At 38.4% G+C, this 22,842-nt stretch overlaps 1 protein-coding gene across 5 annotated transcripts in view; it reads right to left on the bottom strand.

Moving 5' to 3' along the window:
* The window catches only part of CASKIN2 (CASK interacting protein 2), a 109,175-nt gene that overhangs the window by 69,168 nt on the left and 17,165 nt on the right, over positions 1–22,842 (bottom strand). The gene's annotated exons all lie outside the window — the stretch shown is intronic.

Here is a 22,842-nt window from a genome sequence, read left to right as displayed (position 1 = left end):
TTTTGTCTATTTTTCTTTTGTATTTTAATCATTTGAATAAAATGAAAATTGTGAAAATGCCTAATTTACATTTTAACATTTTTTGTCTTATAACTGAGTTTTCTTCCTTTTCTTTTTCTATAAATTTTCAATAAAATTTTTGTGTGTGTATGTGTCTCAAAGCAGCTTTCCAGTATAAATGTTTCTGTGCGAAATGAGATGGCAGTGCAACAGACTCATATTGGCAATTGCAGTTAGATAATACCTAAATTATTTAAATCAACCTGTCTTTCTGCAAGCATTTTTATTTGACACTGAAATGTTAGCAAGGGTTTATGAATTTGGCATCTGTCTACTGATTCTTCAATGCTCAATGTCACCAAGATGTCACTGGCAGACAAGAGGACTTTCAGGAATTCATGACAAAAGTACATTAAGGTGTTAAGGGTATGAAAGGGGAAAACATTTTACCAAGTTTGTTAAAAGTGCATTACAAATAGTACAAACAGTGAATATGGTGAAAGCATTAAATCCAGTCCATTATTATAGTAAAAGTAATTTAAGCCATACTTATATGGCAAATATATCTGCAGGTGAAGAGACATGTGATGTTTGCAGAGACATGCATCTTATAAATTTGAACTAGAGGTGGGGCAAGAAAGATGAAAGTCTTCCCAGCTGGCATTAAAAGCACTTAAGAGGGTTATGTATGCACATATTTTGAAACTCCTGGTACACTTTTGCAATCGGTTTAGGTATATCATTGTTTAGGTTTACTTTTAATGGAGAGTAAGTTAAATTTTATAAAAAGTTAGACAAATGAGAACAAAGTAATGCATTATACGTATGCATGCTATGGAATACTCTAATTTCCATTTGATCATAATTCCAATTCCATAAAATGGGTTTGTAGAATTTATACCAAAAATAAGAAATTAATTTGTGAAGTATATTTTGTGTGATGTGTCATATAAAGGCATTCAAGAGTTTATACAGAAAGCATTGGGTTGGGTTTACAATACATATTAAGTGATGATTAATTGCTTATGATGAATAACATTAATATGAATAATTGTATTAATCATAGTTTGATGATACATCAATACTATTAACCTTGATTTACAAACCATCATAGTTGGATTCAAAAGATTTGCTCAATCAAAATTACATTATGGGTTAGTGCAATGTGTAACCCCAATCACTTAATGCTTTTTCAGTAGTTTTGATTATAAGGGATTACAGCTTTCTTCCTCTGTAGCACGAGAGAGAAAGCAGTGATTCTACTGATTTACATTTTTATATATTCTACCAGAATTTTATATATTCTACCAGAATTTGGCATGATACATTTTTTCCTTTGCTTTTGTTCTTTTTAATTAGTTTTGGGCTACATTTCTTTCTGTAAAATATTTTAATGTTTTTTAATAATACAGTTTTTTTATATAACAACAACAACAATAATATAGTTTTATTATTGAGAGCAGGTTTAGTGCCGTGGTTAAAGCAGCAGGTTAAAAACCAGGACAGCAGGAGTTCTAGTCCTGCCTTAAGCATAAAGCTAGCTGGGTGACTTTGGGTCAGCCACTAATTCTTGGTTCTGTGAAGCAGGCCAGGGCAAACCACTTCTGAAATCTTGCCAAGAAAACTGGTGGGACTAGTTCAGACTGCTGCCAGAAGTCAACACTGACTCAAAAGCATACACATACAAAGTTACATTAGTATATTGCTATTTGGTTTATAGTATAATTTCATTTCTTTAAAAAAAAAAAAGAAATGTTAATTGTAATGTTTTTGAAGTTTAACAAAATAAATGTAATGGTAGATTCCAGGAAGGAGTCCGCCTGAAGATTTTGCAAAATGGGAAGGTCATTTTTCTTGAAGAATTATGATGCATTAAACAATGCACTTTACAATGTAAAGATATTGTTCAGGCTGGTGCTGTTCAGGTACCTTAAACAGACCTTAATGTAAACAAAAGAAGTTTGTTGTTTTTAAATGCTGTTGTCTCTAGATCTGTATCAACCTTCCCTCATTTCGCTGCATAATTCAAAGTGTACAGAGATCTAAATCAATCAGGCAAATTAACAACATGTTAGAACTGATCAAACAATACTCTTTCTATGCTACCTTCCTGCTCAATTTGATATCAGCCTAATAAAGGGAGTGGAAAAGTTGCAGCATATTCATGTGAAAAAAACAAACTTAACCGTCCTACAATAGAGTAATTGGCCATGTGCTTTTTGAATTCACTACATGCCCCAAAGCAATTTCAGGTCCTGCTTCTTTTCCTTTGCTTTTACAAAATACAAATGCTATAATCTACAATGCATGGCGTGCATGGATTATGAGAAAAACAGGTGTGAGACTGTTTCAAAAAAAATGATGCAAGAAAGAGTCCAATCCTTAGACCTATCTGTAAGCTGAAGTTTCTACCATTTAGATTACATCAGTTGAAAGGGAAAAAATGAAATGGAGGAGAGATGAAGCAGCTTATCCAGGATTGCCCAAAAGGTCACTCTGGGTCAGAGTTTGTATTCCTAATTATTCTTCCCTTCCTTTTCTCATGCTGGGAATGTCTGAAAATCAGGAGTAAAACCACTCCCTGGTCCATAGTTGGGAATAAAGGTATTGTTTGGGATTGTGAAGGCAATTTCAGACTCACCGATCCTTTCCAGCAGTTTTACTTATGGCTGGAATTGTCAAACGGTTAAATGTTTTTAAAATGCGACACAGATGCCTGTCCTGAACTTTGACCTGAACAAGGTTTATTCTCCAAACAAACTGCTATAGCTCAGAAATGTGTAGCTAAGGGTCTATTCATCAGGAAGTAGCAGAAAACTTGGCTAATATTTCCCGACACTCATTGTAACTGCTGAAGAGATTTCTCCAAGAAAAAGTTGTTGCTAGCAAAGCGCTATGCAAAACAAGGTCTGTTTATGGAAACTTCATGAAAGATCTTCGATAGAGCATAGTTGTAACAATAGTTTTTGCAGTGATCTAGGACTATACGTCAGTATCAGTAATATTATATCCCCTTGCCTCCCACTATCCCCTAGAAATGTTTTGGAGGTTACTAGACTGGAAATTCCCCCCCAAATTTCCAGCTAGCGTAGCCAACAGCTGAGAATTTTAACTCTTGAAGTTCTAACCCTCCACACAAAATAGGCTTAGCCTGATATTCTTCAACCACGAGATTCCAGCCAATTTATAGTATTCATCCCTGCAAAGATCTGTTGGTACTTGCAGATATCCTTATGCTTTTTCTTTTTTTAATGGGCCGGTTTTTATATATGAACAGGGCTTTTCAAACAAAGCTTCCTCTTCCTTATTTTCCATGCGATCACTGAGCAACAGAGAGATTTCTTAAACACCTGGATATTTCTTGTCTCACTTGTTCAATTTTGGACAAATCAGAAGGTGAGATCCTACTGCTGGCAAGAATTTTAATATTCAACACTTCTTTAATGGCAAACTAAGCCTTCTGATTAAAAGGCTGAACAGCTCTGATGGACAGCATCTTCATCAGAACAGGGATCATTAATTGTATTCCTAAGAGCCATAAGGCATGGTTGCCTCAATGCATTCAAGCACTGCTGATGAAGCCAATGATAGATATATGGTTCAAAGCCAGATATGAATGTCTCTAATTGACTAGGGAGTACTTTATTTTGTGGAACAATACCTAGATCCATTCTAATTGAGCTTCCAGTGTTCATCTGGGACAGATATTATCTTAATGAATGGTAGCATAAAAGAGGGAATGGAATAATGGGTGCAGGAAGTACAATGCCCCTGGACCATGTCTCAAGAATAGACCATATGAAAGGGATATGCGTCAAGTCCTATCTGGAGGAAAGGATTCAAAGAATGATACTTCTTCATCAGAGGTAGAAACTACATACTTAAAAAATCTATTTTCATTAAACTACTGGATGGAAGTAATTTGAAGATACAATCATTTATATACACAGAATTGCATTTCAATTTGATCTTATCTCAAGAAGATGGAAGAAACTTGAAACAGATATCCACGAGGATAAATGTAAAAATGGTGGAAATCAAAATACTGAAGATCAGGGCTACTTAATATGATTGAAAGTGTGCAAGATACTTCTAAATAATTTGGATATTTTATATGCTCACTAGGGAGGCATAATCAATATATGGGTGTGCTTTTTTTAACAGTTTTGCCTCCTAAAATTTTATCCTGAGTGATCCCAGGAAAAGACACAGCTACTTTAAAAAGTTTCAGATACATATTGCATATCTCCATTTATTTATTCTCAAACACCTTCTTAGAATCAAAGTTGAAGTGCTTAACATCCCTGCAAGGGGCATCTAGGCTTAATTACTATTACCTGGAGATGCCTTGAAGATGATCCAGAAGCTCCAGTAAGTTATAGGGACAAAATGTCTTCTATGGTGGCCCCACATCTCTGAAATATCCTCCTAAGGAAATCTAGATGTCTTTTCCTTGACTTGGTTCTAAGAGAACTTTAAGGAAACATTCTTATCTATTGTATTAATATTAATATATTATTATGTACAAAGTTTCACCCATAACTACCACCTATTGGCCAGCTTTTTTAATATTTTAACAATGTTAATGATGAACATTTGTTTTTATATGCTGATTATTTCTGTTAGATTTTCAAAACATAGGTCTACCTGTTTATGAGGACAGAATTAGAATTACTTTCCTGTCTAGAAAATTCTAAACACTGTAGGAGCCAGATCTTATGTTTTGAAGAATAACAGGAAGATTTAATGTCAAACAGTCTGAGGTCCTCATCTAGGAATAGGTAACAATAGGATTAAAAGTCCCATATTTGTTTTAAAAATCCCCCCTAATGCACTGTGAGTATGCAGGAGGAGGAAAAACAAGAATGGGCAAGTAAGAAAGGAACTTTTTTCTTTTCTTCATCAAAACAGATGCAACAGTCTCAAGCCTTCTCTACTTGATCATCCTTCCAGGGCATGTCAAAAGGGAAGCATAAAACCATGGGCAAATTTCCTTGTATCTTCCCCCAGAGATGGTAAAGAAGCAGTAAGAGGCAACTGCTGTGTTTCCTGCCCTTTCCGTCATTACTTTGCTTTTTGTCATTGTTGCTGCTGCCGCCGCCAGGATTTTACAGAACAAGAGCACAAAGTGCGTATATTCCCCCTCCCCAGATAATCAGACATCCTGTACAGTACTGTACTGTATTGCTATCTTAAATGATATCCTTCAATAGGAATCTGAGCCTTTCTACTTCTATCTCTGCAATGGACCTAGGACTTCACGTTATTCTGAGCAGCATCTGTTCTCCTGCCACATCTATAACTATGCCATGATGTGGGATGGCCCTTTCCTTATTCCTCCTATGACACCTGCTCTCCTGGAGGTAGAATTTATGAGTTTCACTCTTGGTTCAGAATCCTCCTCCATATGCTGTTATCTGCCTCATCTGTTTGTACAAAACGTGATACGCCCCTGACAGATGCTGTCAGATATAAAGGGGAACAATGAGCCAAAGACATGGCGGCAAAACAACAGATTTATACATGGTTAAATAAAGCAGTTACAGTGAAGCTTTGGTGGGAGAAATGAAGAGACTGGTGATCCTTACCCCCTCCCCTAAATTCTTGTAAAACTTCTACATTCTAAAACTTATAGCTGATAAGTAGTATTGTGCTAAATTACCAGGATGTCTTGGAGATATATTACCCTCTTAATTGGTTACCTTGAGTGCATTCCAGGCAGAAAGATGGATACCAACTGAATTTTTAAACAACAGTAAAGATAATAAGTGACAGTCATCTTTTCTGTTTTATTCTTCAGTGTCTTTTCCTTCTGCTCAGATTCTTTTCTTGGACAAGAAGATGGGCTAGCTGGTATAGAGAGGATTCACTTGATTCATTTTCACCTCACCTCATCTCTTTCCAATGTGTAACTCAGGCATATGTGCCTGAAGGGAGCTCATCTTACATTTTACAGTATGGATTTAGGCTGAAATTCCTTTCCTTTGTTCCTTTTGTGTGGCTGTAATGACTGGTCCCCATAAATCTCTTTAAAAGAGGCCCTCTGTCAGCAGCACAGGCGCCATGAATACCCTCGAGGTAGCTGGAATCCCTTGATTTTTAAGAAGGTAAGCGACTAAGGGGCTCCTGATCATACAAATGGGGCTGGTCTGCTGGGCAGGCAGATGTAGACACAGCAACAACCCCATCTAAAAGTGACCATTTGGCAGAATCATCTCAAATATCTACATCTACAGGGACCTCAGGGTGGGTACACAACAATAATGACAAAGGACACTTTTGATCTTCCCACATATTTTCTATCTTCTCTGCTTTATTGCTTGTTTTTTCAGACGACTTGTTGAGCTCACTAACCAAAGGCATACTTTGCCAAGGGAACCTGATCTGTTTGCAGTTCGGTGAAATGCCAGCAGCGTGCTACGAGAAGGGTCAGTACATACCTGATCTAGAAGAAGTTCATCAATGGGACATTCTGAATGGGATACACCCAAAGGATTTTGCCAAGGCTGACATAATTCAATGGGATGAAGAAAAGGAGCAGCACAGCTGTTTCTACTTACATTCTAATAATTGCACAACTTATACTGAGGAAAAGAAAAGAAATGGCTAATGGGGACCAAAGGTTGGTTTAAATAAACTCAACGCAGTCAAGGTTCATTTTTAGCAAAATCATGGAGCAGAATTCCTTCCTGGCCTGTAGTACTTCATGCTGTATATTTCTGAATGCTCTTGCCTGATAAAACAAAGAAATAAATAAACCCTTCCTGAATGTAGAGTTGTACATCAGCTACTTGCAAGGAGAGGTTTAATCTCTTTTGTGTGCTTTCTTTATTCTGTCCCTTTCTCTCTGCTCCTATTTTTACTGTCTTCCTCTTTACTGATACAAGATTGTATGGCTCACAGTCTAATACCTGTCCAGGACATTTACAGCATTCTGCATACAGCTTGCAGATACTGTATATGGAATGGAATGCATTTCATATGAAGACTGAAAGGGTGCTGTAGAGCAGGCATGATGCAGACATGAAATCTGCCACTTCCTCCTAAAAAAATGAAGCCTTTTGTGCAATCTCAGAAAAAACATGTGTTTAAGTTAAGAAGACACTGACATCCTTCCAAGTGGGCAAAGCCATCCTTCCTCAGGCTCAGGTCTCCAGAGCCGATCTGAAGAAGACATTAAGAACACAACAAGGAGCCAGGAAGTATTGTTAAATATAGTCCAGGAAACAGATGCTCCAAGACACAGAACTCTGAGGTTATAAACACAACAACAACGGAGCATTAAAGAACTGGCAGCCAAATATAAGGAAACAGTATATACCTTTTCTACTGGCTGAACAAGAACTTGAAGTAGCGTGAGCTCACATGTGTGTTTCAATCACTGTAGAATGTCCCACAGCATTACAAGCAGGTGTTCTTCGGATGAACAACCTCCTGAAAATAATGGGAATTGTAGTCTAGCACATCTGAAAGGAGTTCAGGATGGCTTACATCTTCCAAGAACATTCTGTACATATTCATATGCAAGAAGTATTTTGAAGACTGATGCTGGTTCACAGTTTGAAAAGAATATACTGTATTTCTCATCGATCTATAATTTCTGTAATAGGATATCTGATTCTGGGATAATAAACTGATGATTCAATTGGTCCAGGTAAATCCTGTTTTAATCTTACACAATCCAGCTGGGAATTTGTAGTTTTCAAAAGGGCTTACACGGATAAGATTGTTCTATCAGTTTCTTAACAGTCCTTCCAGCAATCATTGCATTAGGCTGGTTTTGTAGCTGACTACCAATCCCTGATTCTTGACCTGGTTGCCTATAAAACTCAAAACCACTCTTAGGAAAAGCTTGCCATTGTTTCCAAAAAGTACACTATTCTTGTTATTATTAAGTACTACTAGAACTAACAATAATAATCTTATTTTTTAAAAAAAATATTTAAGCTTAAAACAATGGCATATGGTGAAAAAAGTTTATTTAACTTTCTCAGTCTCAAAGTAAATGGATCTATGTCATCTGGTACATTGCATGATGTTCCTCATTAAGAAAGGAGTTTGAAATCCGCAGGGACTCCATGGAAGACCTTTTCCGTATACACTTGAAAAGAAGACAATGTTGACTTGAAGACATTCTCCCATGCAAGATGAGAAAATTATCTGCCTAGATTTCCTCATCCAAATCTGAGATACTCCTACACACTATACATTTATGCATTTAAACTTGTTTTTTTTTTTAATAATTATGACACATTTCTTTTTTCCCCCTCTGTTGAACCTCACCCTCAAGTATGACCGGAATGGTTAACAAACAACACTGAAATGAAATCATATGGGGGATAGCATTTCTTTTCAGTATTCATAGATCCATTCTTTTATAGATAGATTTCGAAAAAGACCTCAACCCATATATGTGAGATAAAACATAGAATGATATATTTGTAATATGGATGAATTCAATGTTTGTAATGGTCAGATTAAAAACACCTGGAAAAGCATCCTCGGTGACCTTCACATCAGGCATGGTGATAAATCTGGGCTCTTCAAGATTTTGCCCCATATCCTGGAACTTGCTTACAGCATATCCTGGAACTTGCTTACAGCATATCCTGGAACTTGCTTACAGCATAAGCTTATAGACAAGAGACAATTACATAAGCAGTCTTATTACAGCTATGACAGAAATCATACATGCCCCAAGCAGCTACCTAATGCAGAACAGAGAAATCAAGGCATACATTTTTTTTCTCTTTGTCTTCCCAAGGGTTTAAATTATAGACTATTTCTTCCTGCTTTTTGAAATCAGCAGAGATGTGGTCATTTTCTTCCTACCCTTGAGACTGAGAGATATCTGTTCATTGTTTATGTAATGGTGCTGTCTAGCCTGAGAACTACAGGTTTCCTCCTCACCAGCTTCAGCCTTTACAATGAATACAAAACAAATTATGTGAAGAAAAAAATTCCCAGGTAAAACAATCACATTCATAGGATAGCCAATTTTAGGCACACATGACACACATACTGACTTGAACTACATGTTATCTATCCGCTGTTCAGACTATCGTATTTTTCTAAATGTGGTACCAATGATGAAAAAACAAGACCACAAGCGGAATATGTACCCATTTCTTTCTTTCGTTTCATGGTAAGAAAATGCTAGTGTAAAAGATTAAACTTCCAAGGAGCAGATATTTCAAAAGCAGTTATTTCTATACAAGTCATATATAGATTAATATACAATGTATAGATTTCACTACTTCAAATTGTAGATTGTAATTCTTCAACTAAATTAGAGGCTAAAGTTGATAGAAGGTAAGCTCAGCCACAGAAATCAAAGGATGCCATAACATCTTCAATATATTCTTATATTTTTGGCTAAAGAAAAGAAAATGTAAAAATCAGGAATGGAAATATGTATGATTCAATGACGGTTTTGCCAAAATATTTCACAGCTATTCCATCTTTTCCCTCTCAATGGATTTCTGTTGTACAAAAAGGATGAACAATGGTTGGAACAATTAATTAAGCGTTATCCTCTGGATGACTTGTAAAAACACACAAATGAGTCCGATTGCACAGTAAAAGCATCCTACAGATTCTGTAACATTAGAATAGCATCCAGTGTGCTGCACCTTGTCTAAGAAGAAAGCATTTATTTAGCAGAACTAGTTAGCTGGCCAGTAAGCATTGTTCCATTTAAATAGCCAACAACAAGGTAGACACTGAGTTTATGCAAATCCTATGTTCGTAATAACTAGCTAAAGTGCTCTGGAACTGTAACTTCTGTCTAGACTGATGATGCTACCAATCTTTAGTAAGCAGTATGAGTTCAGCTGATGGTATCTAATATAATTTACTGATGGACATGTTAAAGTATGTTTCTAACCTATTTTTGTTCATATTTTATGTTATATTATTTGATCTTGTTTGCATGATTTTTCCAACCACACAATAACTTCTTGTTTGCATGTCATACAGTATGTTATTTTGAATATTGGATGAGTCAAGAGGCAAGCTAAATGGATATATGCTGCATGGTTGTAGAGGTATAATAGTTGTATTGAGTTAATGGCAGTGGTTCAAATGAAATCAAGCACTTGATAAAGCAGAACATGATATGACCAATGTGGTAAAAGAAATGAACCAAAGTGATGCACCATTACTTTGTTTTTCTAAGATTTAAGAAATTTTAAGGTGGTATCAGCCAACATCTTTATTAAGTACTATTAAAATTCTTTTCTCTGTGGGCTAGTTCCAACAATACTTATCCCCTCCTACATTCCCAAGATTCTGAGTACCTGAAGATTTTATGACTTCAACAACAAGGAAGTTTTTTTTCTTTATCCCAACCACTTTTTCCCTTTACCTGACACTAAGACCAGTCTTCTAGCACCCTGAATTCCATTCCTAAGTTTTGTTTTCTTTTCTAGCACTTTGCAGTTAGGACTGTGACTCCTAAAATTCCCAGCCAACATATAAAAATGTAAGTATGATCTACTCTAGGCTGATGGAAAGTTCAGACTGGCTAACAATTGTATGAACTTTTTGTTGTAAATAATAGTGATGGTTCTGAGATCTCAGATTTTGGATAAGAAATGTACTTCAAGTGCTAGATTAAAGTAATAATTCATATGCCAGTAAATAATTGCATTTCCCCCATAAATTATACTCTACTTACCATTTACTTTGTGATAAGTTTCAATTATTCAGCCTTGTAATGGCATGTTCCTTTGTTTTACCACTCTTCCATTATACAGAATGTCTGTATAATTTTAATTTCCTACATTTATCTCAATATTAGAGTTGCATGAACCAGGGCATGTATTACATATTTCAAATCAGTTTTATCTTACATTCCTCCAGCTAGATCATTAAACCATTTATTATTTAAAGATACCCTACTCCATAGTTTGGTTTTGGGTTCCATTCTATATATAATTTAATACAACTCTGCACCTTTCCATCATTTATGGAAGCCTGATCATTATGTAAAAACAACAAAGCCTTTTCTATTATAGCCCTTATCAATTACATATCTAGAAAGGCCCATGTTTATTTTAATTTTTACAAAGTAGAATTGTACATCACGTAATGTATTTGCCAGCTGATACAGTACAGGAAGTTACTGTATATGGTTCTTTCTGGGTTTTTTTAAAAAAAGTTTTGTAAGTATGTGATATAAATAAAATTAACATGGATATTTAGATTGACAAGCTCCTTGACAATAAACCTGGCCACAGTGTGTTCATACATTTCAAAGAGTGAATCAGTTTGAACATCTATGTGTTCTACTGCTTGCAGAATTAGCTTCACTCATGGTAACACACATATTACATTTAAACAGAAATGGCACCTACTGCATAAATATAATTGTTGCTTAATGATGACAGAAGTGTTTCTTCTGTAGAACCCATTACCAAAGTTTTCTGCTTCCTATCTGCTCCTCTATGTTGTACAAGACATGCACACAAGATACATATCATTTCCAACATGGAAATTTATTATTTTTGTTGCATTATTTATTGCTTTATTTACGTATTTATTCCCCTCCCTAAGGAGCCCAGAGTAGTGAAGCTGCCCTATGTTTATTCTTACTTCGAAGCTTAAGGGAGAAGAGGGAGAGAAAGAATTAATTGAATATTATACTTCAAAAGCAATAAATGTCTGGTATCTACAACAGTGAAAAAAACAAATAAAATAAAATATTCACAATTATTCATCAAGAAAATCAACATGGAGAAATAAACTGCAAAGATGTTGATTTGCAAGTGGCTCCTGTCCTGCTTCTGAACTTCTTGTTCAACCAATAGATTTCTTGGGCCATTTGCAGGAGCAGATCAATTTCATCCCACCCTTCTTTTTTAATGGAAGAAGACATACATTGATGGGCTGTCTCATTCTCTTTTAGTATGACCTCTGGACAGAGTACTTGTAGAACAATGCTTAACCTTCCACTGTCCTTGCAACTGGCCATCTGCCCAGCCAATCTACCACCCTGCCTCCTCTATCTCTGCAAATATAGAGTTTCTGCATTCAGTTTGCACCAATCTTCTCTAGCTTGGAGCTCTCCAGATGTGTTGGGCAACTGGTACTTGCTGGCACTGAAGGGAATTGCAACCTGCACAGCTGGAAGTGCCAGATTGGGTTAGTTTGGCTTTACAGACATTGACTAAAGTTACACATTTGATTCTGGGGAGGGAGCGAAGAAAGTGAATATCTAATAATAATTAGATTTTTGACTTATGCATTAGATGTTGCTTTTCTTTACCAGCTGCACAAAAATGGAATTTTCTTCTCTCATTCCAAGTTCAACATTCCATCAACTAAACTGTTTTTGTTGTTGCCTTAAAGGGGTTTGCTGTCATCCACTCTGTTGACTAATGAAATGCCTTCTTTCAGCTGTTCCCAAAATGGGCTTTTCAGAATTATAATTCACTGCTCTTTCTGAAACATTCACCCATAGCATATTTGGTTCCTTCCAAAGAGTAAGATGCATCAAAAGTGGGATAATTCTTTTCACGAGCCTCATGAAAAATTACGTAAGTATCCAGCTTAAAGGGCACTTCACCTTCAGATGGAATGAATGTTAAAATAATGAATCTGATGAATGCTAAGCCAGTTTGTTTATGCATATACTTTTTTCCACTGTACCTCAATGATTTTGTTATTACAACATACTAAAACAATCTGTTGGTAAGATTGGATGAACAAAAACAATTGTCACTGAAGAGGCATTATCTCTGGCTAATGATTCACCTAGGTACAGAGTAATCTTGGCTTTACAGGAGAAAATGAAGCCCCAATAACTCATACAGGTTCCTTCTGGGGGGGAGGGGGGAAATTGTTCCAGTTTATTCACAAGGCCTGTGCTGAGAACCTCTGGACCGATTTCTTCAAAAGCCAGTCTACAACCTGTTCTGCTGCTTTTCTCTATGGTTTCTTTTATAATGCCAGAGCAAGGTTCTGGGCATGTGCAGAAGGAAGACCAAGAGTCGGAATGAAGACCAAGGGTCCATCAGGATGGCAATGTTGAAATGGGAATGGACGGGCTTGCCCGGATGATTATGCAGCATCAATTTCAGGGTCTGGCTTGTGTCTCATCTATATACTTTCCATCAGAAAACAAATGGGTTCTCCAGTCAATCAGCAGAAAAATGAGGAATGTCCACCTTGTCTAGTTCCGCTCTAGTTTTTGCCTTAACGTTCTGGCCATGCATGTCTCAGTTATATTCCATGTGGACCTCACTGCAATTTGGGGCCAATCTGACTTTGCTATGGCTTTGTGTACATAACAGAGACAACTCCTTCCGAGTTTTATAGTGTTATTTTTCTAACAAATACCAAGCTCAGAAACAGACAATTACTTCTGTAAAAGAATAAACAAACAACAACAAAAAGGGCAGCTATGCAAAATCCCCAGTGCTGCCCACCATCAGGACCAGTGGAGTTGGAGCCATCAGTCAACATAAACTTTAGTCCTCATTCAACAACAGCTGCTAACTCAGAACCAACAGGGCATCTTAACTATGACTTTATTTATTTATCTTGGTGTTATAGTAGAAGTACAAGCCTGATCCTTCTCCACTGAGAAGTACATGATAATTTTGTAATGCAAAGACATAAACCCTGAATTTTAGGAAGAGAAAGACATGTATAGCGGGTTCATATACCACAGTTTCTTTTTACCTATTCTGCTTCCATCCATGGTGGCCTATAAAAGGAGAAAAAAAAAAGATAGGGGTATCTCATGACAAATGATGCCAGTACGCAGTTCTTTCCTTATCCGTGGCTGCTGGTGGCTTCCTGTGCACGTGCATGTAACACCCCTGTCTCAACCACTGAGTTGCACAGGGACTTGCCTGCCTTTTAAGCTCTTGATTGGGGTGATATCATCTGTACTATTGCCAGAGGATCAAACTGCTAAATTAGAGCGGTGGCTAGGAGGCATTTCCAGACAGGCTTATAAACAACTGGAAAGCTTCCTAATGCAGGTGGACTGTACACCGCTGAAGCACCACCTCAGCCTCAGACTCTGCCTCCAAGCTAAAATCCGAAATCAACTTTTTTTTGGGGGGGGTGAGCCTATATGCACCTCTGTTATTGGTGGGGGGAGAGTATTTTCCTCTCCCTACCTCTTTTTCTCAGGTTTGGAAGCAAAAGTAGGTAGTAGGGAAACTGTTGCACTTTCATACTTCTGAAGCACCATCTACTACTACCAGCACGCTCTGGGCCTGGTCCCCTGCCAAGCCATGCTGTGCGTCTTTCAAAACACAAGCACTGCAAGAATATGAACATATAAAGTAACTTGGCAGATTCAGTTCCTTTCAAAGTCTGATTAGAAACTCATCTGCACCGTGTAGCAAACATTCCAGAGAATCCTTTCCAGATGAAGCTATTCTTCTGCGGGAAGTGCTGGGTCAGCGGGAGATGCAATAACAGCAAGAACCCAATATATGAAAAGATACATCCTTGCCTCCCTTCTCTTTTCAAGAAATGCTTGAATAAAAAAAAAAAATATTGCTAGTTTTTGTCCTCTCAGTCTTATGAAATTCTTTCTTGTCATGAAGAGGCTGCAACTCTGGTAGCATGCAGAGAGTCTCATTCATGTTCAACCCCTGGTATCTTTAACTAAAGCTGGGAAAACTCCGGGAGGGGGTATCAATCAGTGTTCTGATTCTATGGAATGTCCTGACACGGAACATTCTCCCCGAGAGCTGGTGTAGATTTAAGCACTTTCACAAATCCAAGTCAGAGGGATTTGTTCTGTTACACATCAACATTTGGTAACCCGGACAATCTTGGAGGGTGTGGTCCTTCAACCCTGCAACCCAGCTACATAGATATAGCAGAAGCTCCATCCCTTTTTTTTGTATCTGTGTTGTAATGTTGCATACGCAGATGAAAGAGAAAGAGCTCCTGCCATGTCAGAAAACACTGCTTTCAACATTTTGAAGTATGTTCATCAACACATTTCAAGTTCATTTGGCATGCATACCAATCCAATAACAATTACAGTACAATAACGACATTATTATTTCAAGATATAGAAGGAGAGCCATTTGAAAGCTGTAGGCCTCCTTTCTCACTTGAATATTCTGCCTTTCTGTTCTGTGTTGTTCAAGTATTTCCTGCCTTCATATAGTCCATTTCCCACTCCCTTGCTGAGTGGCAAGGTAACCCTTGAACCGCAACTGTATATCTTGGCTGTCCCTTGGGTTAGAGAAAAATGGAGCTTGATAAGTATGAGTAAAAGGGCAAGGAAACAATACTCTTTAGATTAGCCCTATCCTCTGACTCCTTCAAGGTGGCTCTCTTAGATGCAATGTCAGTGCTGGGGCTTATCAGTGCTTATCTTAGTTTGCTGAGGACTCCATGTCCCTGATTTGAGGCTCAACAAAGGAAGTTCAGTTGGTGATATGAATTAGCAGAAAAAAGGAAGAGGGGTGGCACGGCAGAAATATATGATTCTTATCCATTTCTTTAAAAAATCACAAGAAAAAATAAGGATGATGTAGCAGGAATTTTTTTAAAAAAATATTCTAATTAACTTGCATTCCTTCTTCCACTTTTTATTATAATTTTTCAACATGCACATGATGAGTGCAGAAATTGTCATATAGTAACTGTTATCAACTACTTGAATGCCAAGTTGGTCAGACGGGAAATAGCTATTTTCCCTGCAAGACAGAGGGAGGGAGGGAGGGAGGGAGGGAGAGAGAGAGAGAGAGAGAGAGAGAGAGAGAGAGAGAGAGAATAACATCTCAAGTGTAAATAGAGGGGCTTATAGCTAACCTGTGACTTTATACACAACTCAAGTTCTACAGACTATTGTCATAAAAGCAGGTCTCAACAAAGTCAAATATTCCCTACGTATGTGGTCCATTTCTTAGCTGCTTTCAAGGATAAGGCAACTGAGGAAGTTCTTGGCTCTTTTCTACTGTTTAAGAGATACTTAAATCTAGAGAAACGAACTTTCCGCGTGTACTCTCTCCCTCCAACTCTATGTTCAAGACTGCCAACTTAAGCCCCTTGCAACATATCTCAGGGCGGTTCTGCCTCCCCTGAACAACACACAAAAAAGAGCAAGGTCCTATAGTTGGCCTCATCTAATGATGGGCACATGTGGTCATTCCAGAAGGGAAGCAGGCAACCCATGGACTCTCTGTAGTGAGGCTGCAGTCCTGATTTATTATCTCTTTATCTCTTTTCTTTCTTGGAAATGTGATTAGAATACAGACAGTTCCCTTATTTACAAACAGTTCACACTCCAAAAGGCTGCTTGTTAAGTCTATTTTGTTCATAAGTCCAACCAAGTATAAAAAACATGCAGAGTACAATTCCTACCTTACATAAGTGGCGCTTAGGATTAAGTCTAGACATATTGTAATTCACAGTTACTACACAAAGGAAAAACTCCCCAAACTAAATACCCTGAGATTTATGAAGAGACAGGATGAGGTAGCAACCAAAATGGACTATATGTGGTCTCATAATTTGCAGCGGTGCTGCCAAGTGTACAAATGCACCTTTCCCCACCTTCTTCTGCCTTCCAGGATCTTCTTGTGGACAGGATTTTTTTTCATACTGGCAATCATAAGTTCATAAGTAGAGGACTCTCTGTACTGAAAGCTTCATGCTAACCGGCATAAGGGGTGGTTTCAAATAGGCTCTAAATTACCCGGAAGAGATAGAAATGGTGCAAAAATCAAAGCTGATGTTACTGTTATACTATTGCCCAATTTCAGCAGGACAATTTGCCACCGCTCTTTATTTATTTTTCATTTACTGTTGTGTTGCTCCAGTGTCTTACTCAGAAAATTGCTCCTTGCCACCCTCTGTAGCCCCTTCCCTAACTCCCAAGTCATTTTGTCTTTTTATGTCTTATGTTTATAGGCAACAACTGTAAATCATCCTATTAAAACAAAGATTTTCCAAATTAAGTAAAAAAATCCCAATTCCCAAAAAATGAATCCTTATGAAGAGTAAAAAAATGACCTCAGAAGAATCAAAGTACATGAATTAAGCTTCCCTAATGATCTTCATCAGTTGTGGGATTCAAAACTTTTTACTACCGGTTCTGTGGGCGTAGCTTGGTGGGCATGGCAGGGGGAGGATACTGTAAAATATCCATTCCTACCCCACTCCTGGGGGAAGCTTACTACAAAATCCCCATTCCCTCCCCACTGCTGGGGGAAGGTTACTGCAAAATCCCATTCCCTCCCCACCCCACTAACCTGCTTTCCAGCTCCGTTCTCCTGTGCAGGGCAACAAAAGAAGACCCATCCGATCAGCTGGGACTCGTGAGGCAGAGAATAGAGGGGGGGCAGTCAGAAGTGGTATTTGCTGGTTCTCCGAACTACTCAAAATTTCCATTACCGGTTCTCTAGAAGTGGTCAGAACCTGCTGAATACCACCTCTGATCTTCGTATATCAGTGTTGGTTGTTTATATGATTAATGACTGAGAAGATCTACCCTTTTTTCTATAGTTATTAAAATCTATTGCACAATACAGAATATGAATCTTGAAACAAGGTATACTGAAAAATACGCCACTGAAAACATCAGGGAGAAGAATTTAATTTCAGTTGCTTCCTTGCAGAAAGATTACAATAAATATAAATCCCTTCTTTATTACCAAAAGAAGTTGAGTAGAAGTTGCAATAGACAAAAAGATTCACCCCAAAGTCTTGCTCCGTACCACATATTTAATGAGATATTTGAGAACTCTGTAATATAAAACAATACATGTTACCAACAGTATTCCCTGACCCCTCTCTACTACAGTACACAGCAAATAGACCTGCAGAGAGTAAATTTCCTTAACAATCGGAAACACTGCTTTGATCTCTCTGGATTCATATTCTGATTGCCAATGAACACAGAAGTATTTGTGTAAGTATTAAAATAAGAAAACCTATAACCAGAGACTATACAGTACACCCAGCAGAATTCTGAGGCTTGCAATTGTTCTCAGAATCTCAAAGCAAATCGAGAAAAATTAAGTTTAGATATTGAACATGCCTTTTGGACATGTATGAAGACCCAATTCTCTTGAGAAATCTATAACCCTGCGGAAAAAATGGAAGGAAACACAAGAAAAATCTATCCAGACACAAGATGGATAGACTTAATTATTGCAGTGGTGAATGCACCATCTGAAAGACCAGGTTGGGGACAAATTTTCACAGAGAAAATCTGTCAATGGTTTGCATTAATGCCAGATAAATCAATCAATTCTGCAGGAATAGCCCTTGGCTGATAGTTCAAAGAAATGCTATATATTTTTCAGTTTATAAATAGTTAAGATAGTTCAAAATGTCCATTTAAAAATGTAATATATGAATGCAACACGCTACTACTTCACAACTAATTGAATATATCAGGAAACAATATAGCAACTGCAGCCCCAAACCAGCAAAACATCAGTCTAATTTCTTTGAAAATGACTTTCTGCTTTCTGTGAGCTAATAAAGATATATCCCTGAGATATTTTAAATGCATATCTAACTACATAAAGTATTGGTATGCCAATCCATACTGGCAAGCATTGGTTCTTATGAAAAATATTCCAGTGATCAGGGTCCAGATGTAGCTCTCTACTCAGTATACAGTGTGTGGCAAGCTCAAATTTGCCTTTGGGAATGTATGAAATAGATTTAAAGTGGCTTATGAATCTGGTCTGCTTAAACTAGTCAAGCTTAAACAAATGTGAAGGTAGCACCACTTGTTCAAAATAATGAATGTGTCTTTAGTCTGAATCATGAGTTAGCATGAAGCTCATTTTCAATTATATCCTCTTACTGTTTCTAGTTTGGAAATATATAGGCAGCTTCCACCATACAACCATTTAAAAAAATAGTGCAGCCTACTATGTGTTTGATTCAGCATCCTGGCAGAACATTCAGATGTCACTTTCATCTTTGAACTTCAAAATTCCACCATCAGTCACAGTAGAAAAACAGAATAGAAATAATAAGAACAAATGATATATTGATTTCATTAACAATTTCAGCTGAGCACTTGCCGAGATCAAGAAATAGGACATACTCTCTTACAGAAGATCTCTTAGGTGGTTGCCCACCGGGCTTTTAAAATATAATCTAGCTACTTCTCTCTTGCCAGTTGAAGAACTAAAAGTATTAAATGTGACAGAATATTTTCAGATACACAAGACTAGGCACCAGTAACTATCAAACTGTTGGCTAAGCAAACATCGCAACTTTCACCAGGATTTTCAGAGATGAACAATCTCAACAATAAAGTTGCAAAATTAACACAATTTCCAGACAGCATTACTGTGGCTCTCAAAATGAGGAGAAATTCCCAGTCTTTTCGCAAACATTTGACTGGGTCTTCTTTAAGAGTTATAGGATGGTGGATTTTGCTAGGACTGGTGATGGGAAGGTGAGAAAAACATGTCAAGTGCAGTAACATTCTCAGAGAAGAAATGAAAACTGTAATGTGTTTTAGAAAGACCCCAATTCTTATGAGGCAGCTGAACCAGGTTCTCCTTTTCCTTGCAGAACGAGTCCTAGACATTGTCCTTTTCAAGGGACAATAGCCATCAAACTCCTTCCCACCCCTAGGAATGTCAGGCTGAGCTTGGATTTTCCCCTTTCTCCTTTGGGGCTACGGTGCCCGCCCCAACCCAGCCAACTGGCTCTTTGTTAACAAGCGCGTCCAGCCGAGAAAGTGATTGATCATCAGGGAGAAAGGCCAATGCTTTGACGGGTCGTTTAACAATTTCAATTAAACCGCTCAGCATTCAAACGCAAAAAAAAGAAGAAGAAGAAATGTTTGAAGAAAAAAAAAAAAAAAGGAGACTTTTCCAGAGCTATTGTGGGCAAAGCTCCTATGGCAACTTAGCAGGGTCAGAAAGGCCTTCCTTAGAAGGTTTGCAAAATGTATTATTTATTTGTTTGTTTGTTTATTTATTTAATTTATGTGACGCCCATCTTGTCCAGAGATGACTGTTTTCCCTTTCAAGAGCTGGGGTACACATTGCTCTTCTACTCCATTTTGCCCCCTTTCAATAAAATGTTACCTACAAGCCCCATAATCAGTAATAGGCATTGTGACCCATTTGTAGACCTATATCTTTCAAGCCATGCACTGCTTAAGAATATGCCCGCTGAATATTAAACTACATGTTCTCAAATTCCTGTCGCTGGGATTGGCACTTGATTCTTGATTATGTGCAGTGACTTTTTTTAGATACATGAGATCCCTGAGGGCTGATCAGAAAGACACAATTCTGAATCCATTGAGACAGGGGAAGGGTTCTGGAAAGGATTTTTTTTTTCCTAAAGGTTAGCATCTCATCCTGTCTTACAGAAAGAGGCTGCTGCTGGCTGCCACCATGGCCAACTACATTCACAAGGCACACAGCTCATTTGAGGTGCCTAAACTGGATATATTGATGTGAGACCTTATGCACCAATTGCTCAACCAGGTCATCAATAATTGGGAGCCTGAGAAGATGATGCTCAAAGTAAAAGCAAAGAGAGTGGCAGACCCCCGTCAACCAGAAAGGGGATGCAAGAAGTCCCCTTAGAATTGAGATGACATGGGGAGCCTCATTCGGGCTGGGGAGGAGTTGGTCCTAAGGAGGGTAGAGAAAGATGGGAAGGGAGTGGGGAAAATCTTATCCTCCTGCCTTTCTTTTCCCCCTCTTCTTTCCAAAGCCAAAGGGCTGGGCTGCCAACCAAGTAGGCTTACCAAGGAATGCCTTTCCTTCCACAGGGCACTTTTCTAAGATGCTCAGGTGGCCATTACAATCCTCCCACCTCCAAAACCTTGCTGTAAATTTGTTAAATTTGCACTCATGGCATCAACTGAGAATAATCAACCTCCCTAATATAAATTAGTTCTTTAAAAATGAGACCTCATTGTATATATCAGGGTCCAGTCATTTGCAATTCAAAAGGCCCTTGGCCTAGTTTCCTATATCCTGAGCATAATCTGAAGGGCCCTTTGCAAACAAACAATTTAGCTCTCAAAATAGGTTTGCTCTTTCTCAATACCCAAAGAGTAAAAAAAAGATGCCTCAGAGAAAGAAAATGCAGGCCACGTTCAAGTTTGACTGTGATCCTTCTCAATCACAAGTTTGATTGTGATCAGTATGAATCTTACAGGAATGCAGACTTTAGCAGAAAAAAAGACTGCCTAACCTAGCTACCAGCAATTAGATATGGGGGGATTGAAGGTATAATCCAAATATATTTGCGTCTATCCCAGGAGAGATGAAGTGTCCCAATATGTAGGACATGCGTCAGCAAGCTTTTCCTTTGAAGGCACTGGTTTTTCGGCTTTAATTCTTTCTATGTAGAACTAGTATTTTCCCCTATTCACATTATTCTTTTTCTCCAGAAGAACTGATATAGATCCCAGGATCCATTTTCTTCCAGCGAGCCGTTAAATGGTTGGTATCCACACAGTAAACACTAACAACTTGGCTGGTTGGGAATCTTAGGAGTTGTAATTGCCATACTAGGTAAGGATGGCATTTGTGATGCTGCAAGACCTCAATTTAGGATTGTTCATTTAGTGAATATTCAAAATTATGACAGCACTGAACAAACGGACTTGCAGTCCCTACCCGAAATTCCATCCACTGTGGCACCCCCAGGGTCAGGTGAACAAAATTTGAGTGCTGGGCAATCCGATCGCCATTACAACCAACTACACAGGAACTGAAGCAACCACTGCCTATCTTCTTCTGCCTCATGGCCCACTGAATCCTAACAGGCCTCAGGCCTGCTTCTCATCCTGCTGGGTTCCAAAGCCCTCCTCCCTACCCTGTCATGGTTCAGTCACTTACCTTTTCTGTATGTCTTCTTCTGGAAGCAGTTGATGCAGCCCTTGGACTCCCTGTATGGTACACAGATCACACGTTGCCATCCTGGAAGCAGGCCCCATTTGGGTGTGTGTGTGAGACCCCAATGAATTGTGACCCAAAATGGGGCCTGCTTCCGGGATGGCACCATGCAGCCTCCATATTATACAGAGAGGCTGAGGGGTAGAATTGAAACCATGATCAGTATGGAGATCCAGCCATTCTTCCCCTTGGCCTGCATACAGAGTACAGAGGCTGCGTACCACCATCCTGGAAACGGGTGCCATTTCAGAGTGACCACAATTTATTGTGGCCGCTCTCAAAATGGCATTCAATTCCAAGATGGCCTCTGTGTAGGAAGGCCATGTGGCAATGCAGTTGCTTCCCAAAGAAGACCTAAGGAAAAAGTCGGTGGACTGAGCTATGATGGTGGTGGGACCCAGTGGGTTGGAAAACAAGCGTAACATCTATGGGGATCCAGCAAGGCAGAAGATGGAGCACAGGATGGCTCAGGAGGTGGGAGAGGCCCAAGTCAAGCCATGTGTAAATTGGGACAGGACCTGCCTCATGCCTGAGGCATCCCATGCTCTGCTTAATTATCATAATAGGGGAGAGATCGTTAAGCAGGGTGAACATATAAATGCCTTGCTTAATGGCCATCATGACTTGCAACCTGGGCAGCTTAAGAGTTCTCTACCTGCAACTTGTAATGGGCAGGTTCGGTTATATGCCAAGAACTACCTGTACTGGGATAAATCCATCAATCACCCTTTTTTTGCTTCCATCCTCAGCCAAGCAGGCGTCAGAGATATTTCCTGAAATTCGCCTTTCTGGGCAGATCATTTTAAAATCGTATGCAAATTCCTTAAATCTGAGGCAGAAAGCCATCTATTTGTAAAGCCTGGAGCTTGGGCACCTGCTGATATCCTTTCCCCAATATTTTAAGTATGTTTTAACACAAAAGCTTTATTTCTTCTTAATCTTCTTTCCATCTGAAGTTTCCCAA

The sequence above is a fragment of the Notechis scutatus genome, chromosome 2, assembly GCF_049901735.1.
Source record: "Notechis scutatus isolate UNSWTSFEM ecotype Mainland chromosome 2, rNotScu1.2, whole genome shotgun sequence".
NCBI lineage: Eukaryota > Metazoa > Chordata > Lepidosauria > Squamata > Elapidae > Notechis > Notechis scutatus.
This window is presented reverse-complemented; position numbering and strand designations above follow the sequence as displayed.